The sequence below is a fragment of the Mus caroli genome, chromosome 15, assembly GCF_900094665.2.
Source record: "Mus caroli chromosome 15, CAROLI_EIJ_v1.1, whole genome shotgun sequence".
NCBI classification, from domain to species: Eukaryota; Metazoa; Chordata; class Mammalia; order Rodentia; family Muridae; genus Mus; species Mus caroli.
Genome location: NC_034584.1, coordinates 83,175,881 through 83,179,722, shown reverse-complemented (window position 1 = coordinate 83,179,722; position 3,842 = coordinate 83,175,881). Strand labels below are relative to the sequence as shown.

The 3,842-nt window shown below is 46.4% G+C and overlaps 1 protein-coding gene across 14 annotated transcripts in view; it reads right to left on the bottom strand.

Annotated features, from left to right (window-relative positions):
- Positions 1-3,842, bottom strand: part of Ppp6r2 (protein phosphatase 6 regulatory subunit 2) — a 71,377-nt gene that overhangs the window by 52,601 nt on the left and 14,934 nt on the right. For 9 of the 14 annotated variants that reach the window (XM_029470005.1, XM_029470004.1, XM_029470012.1 and 6 more), the window contains exon 2: positions 1,180-1,245. The exons of the other annotated variants lie outside the window; for them this stretch is intronic. The gene's annotated coding sequence lies outside the window, so the exon portion shown is untranslated. The remainder of the gene's footprint in view (positions 1-1,179; positions 1,246-3,842) is intronic. 14 annotated transcript variants of the gene reach the window in all.

The window sequence follows — 3,842 nt, the reverse complement described above, 5'->3', positions numbered from 1 at the left end:
GAAGAGCAGTCGGGTGCTCTTACCCACTGAGCCATCTCACCAGCCCCCGTAGTTCAAGTTTTTAATCCCAGTACATGGGAGGCAGAGGTAGGTCGATCTCTGTGTTCAGGCCAACCTAATCTACAAGTAAGCCTAGGTCAACCATGGTCTTTATCTCAAAAATAAATTACACTAGAAGTGTGTGTGTGTGTGTGTGTGTGCATGCCTATGTCTGCAAGTGTGTCGGACAGAGTTTGGGGTAGGAGAGGCCTCAACTATTAAGAGGAAATACTGGTCTTGCAAAAGACTCATGTTTGGTTGACAGCCTCTACACTGAGTGGCGCCGAGTGACTCGCAACAACCTGTAAGTCCAATTCCAGAGGATTTGATGCTTCTGGCCTCCAATAACATTATCATTCATGTGCAGACATACACATAATTAAAAATAAAATTAAAATCGAGCGAGGAATAGTGATGCTCAGCTTTAATCCCAACACTTGGGAGGCCGAGGCATAGATCTACAAAGTGAAGACTTATCTCCACAAATAAATTAATTAAGTTAAAACTTAAAATCCTCATAAAGCATATGGAGAACTGCCCGAGGAACAAATTTGTCTGCGTATTTGTCCAGGAGCAAGCACAGCACAGTGTAGACTAACTCCAGACACGAAAAAGAGAAAGGGAAAACGGGGATACCAGCTCCAGTCAAAAGTGAGCATCCTACAATTCTAGACCTCTGTGATGCAAACCTTTCTCACTGTGGCAATGAAAACGTGCCAGCCACCCAACTGCTGATCCTCCTGTCACTTCCTAAAGCAAGGACTGCAACACAGAGCCCTTTTAGCACGGGGCAGTGTAGGGAACAGAGGACCCTGAACAGCTCTGAGGGATTGTTTGATATGAGCCTGCCATGTCAGGGACCAAGGCCTAGGATTCATGGGAAGTTGGAAAAGCCTTCCTCTGTGTCAGCTAAGAGAGGCAAAGCTGGCTTCTGGTCCAAGTTCCTCTGTTTACAAACAACTGACCAGTATGTACAAAAAACCCTAGCAATGGAACTTCTCGTTTCCCAGATGTTTACAGCCTGAAGTCTCGGGCATCTGTATCTCTTACAGATATCTCCTGTCTAACTCTTCCCCACTGTGCTGTACAAAATAAACATGCCAAACTCCCCCAGATTGGTAGTTGGTGCACACAACCTACCTGGCTCCAGTATCTATCCTTTCTTCACTCCCTCATTGCTCTACACGGGGTTCTAGAACAGTCACTCTAGAAGAGCAAGAACATAAGAGTGTAAGCAGAGCCGGGCGTGGTGGCGCACGCCTTTAATCCCAGCACTTGGGAGGCAGAGGCAGGCGGATTTCTGAGTTCGAGGCCAGCCTGGTCTACAAAGTGAGTTCCAGGACAGCCAGGGCTATACAGAGAAACCCTGTCTCGAAAAACCAAAAAAAAAAAAGAGTGTAAGCAGAAGGAAGGAAGCTGGATGGAGAAGACAGGCAGGATGAGGCTGCTGGACAAGATAGATGCTCACCTACAGAAACACCATGTAGAAGACAATCAACAGGGGAACGGTTGTTTTGTTGTTGGTTTGCTTTGGTTTAATTTGGTTTGGTTTGGTTTTTTGGAGGAGGTATTTCAAGACCAGGTTTCTTTGTGTGGCTTTGGCTATCCTGAAGCTCACATTATAGACCAGGCTGGGCTCGAACTCACAGAATTCTGCTTGCCTCTGTCTCCATAGTGCTGGAATTAAAGGCATACACCACTGCCACCCAGCTGATATATCTTTTAAATCTCCAAAGTTTTTGTTTATTTTTAGTTTGGGTACAAACTACTTACTGTGTAGCCCTGGCTAGCCTGAAACTCATGGAGAGCTGCCTGCCTCTGCTTCCAGAGTGCCAGGATTAAAGGTGGGCACTACCATGCCCAGCATAATCTCCAAATCTTCTATTTGTTGATGTTGTTTGTTTTCACTATATCCTAGACTGGCCAAGAACTCACAATATAACCCAGGCTGGATCTAAACTAGCAGAATTTTCTACTTCCGTCTGCTGGGACCACAGGTATGAGCCCCACATCTGGCTCCACATCCCCATTGGTGTAACCACTTTCACTTTTAGCCCTGTTCAGGCCAGTGCTGTGCAGGATGCACTCTGAAGCCAACAGGACTGTGGATGACTTTTCTGCCAGTAACCAGGCAGTGGTGGTGCATGCCTTTAATTCCAGCACTCGGGAGGCAGAGGCAGCGGATTTCTGAGTTCGAGGCCAGCCTGGTCTACAGAGTGAGTTCTAGGACAGCCAGGGCTACACAGAGGAACCCTGTCTCAAAAAAAAAAAAAAAAAAAACAAGCAAGCAAACAAACAAAAACACCCTTTTCTGCCATCATGTTTTCCTGCCTAGCCTTTGATCTCAGCTCACTAGACTTTAAGTCCTCCACTGACTGGTGTCTTAGCTCAACTTGTTAAAACACATAGGTTGGGGCATTAGAACAGTGGTTATTTCTCATATTTTATAATCTAGTAGAAGTCAAAATCAAGGAGCTGGTAGGTTCTAGTCCTAGTACAGATGGCTGCCATCTTAGCTAATCCAAATTTGAGAGTCCCATCCTCATGTCTTCATCTAGCTTAGTCATCTCTTAAAGACTCACCTCCAAATATGATTAGTCTGGGGGTTAGGGCTTGAATGTATAATGGGGGTGCACTCCATCCATAACCCTGCCTACCTGTGTGCTCCTATCCCACCCAAGTTTAAGGACAACATGAAGACTTAGAGGGACGGCACCTGCCTTGTGCTTCAGAGTGAGGACTAAGCGCCCGGCAGCTGGCAGCACCCAGTGCTGTCCTAGGCTTGGTTTGCGTGTGGTTGCTCGCTCCTGGGTCTTCTAACTCTCAAGAGAGTAGTCTACATGCCAGCAGAGTCTCGGAAAGGTAACTTCAACACTAAGTCCCCAAACATCAAGGGCTCTGCCAGGCTCTCAGTGTCCCCTGGTTTTCACAGGAGCATCTTATCTGTTAGATAGGATGGAGGCACGATAAAAAGTAAAACCTTAACTCTTAACTGGCAGTTCTTCCAGTTAAGGACAGAGCTGCCCAACATTATGAAGACACATTCTCAGGACTGGAATTGAGAGACTTGGCTCATCATGAAATCAAACAATGACCCCAACCAGCCATAGAACTGGTATTAAGCAGGCCAGGCTATAACAGAATACCCAGTCTACAGACCAGTCTCTGTCACTGATCAAGTTGGCAGTCTTAGGAAAATGGCTGGTGAATGTGTAATAGAAAAGAGCACACAGTTCCAGAACACAGAGATGTTATGCCACCAGTCACCCCCAAGCAATGACAGAGAACCACAGACACATCATACTAACCTACTCACTAGGGACAGAGTTGCCACACTCTGCTTATTCTCAGTACAGCATTGTTCATTCAGAACCAGAATGGGAACCTTTGGCTAAGGGCTAGCAGGAGAGGGCACACTGTAGCTGCTCTTAGGGGAAAACAGCTAAAGACAAATTTGGGGGAAAAAAAACATTACCCGGGTTAGAGAGATATCTCCATGGTTAAGAACACATAACTGGGGCTGGAGAGATAGCTCTGACTGATCTTCCAGAGGACCTGCGTTCACTTCCCAGCATCCACATAACAGCTCAAAGTTGTAACTCTAAGATCTGACACCCTCACACAGATATACATGCAGGCAAAACACTAGTGCATGCAGGGCGGTGGTGGCCTACTTTTTCAATCCCAGCACTCGGGAGGCAAAGGCAGGTGGATTTCTGAGTTCGAAGCCAGCCTGGTCTACATAGTGAGTTCCAGGACAGCCAAGGCTATACAAAGAAACCCTGTCTCGAAAAACCAAAAAA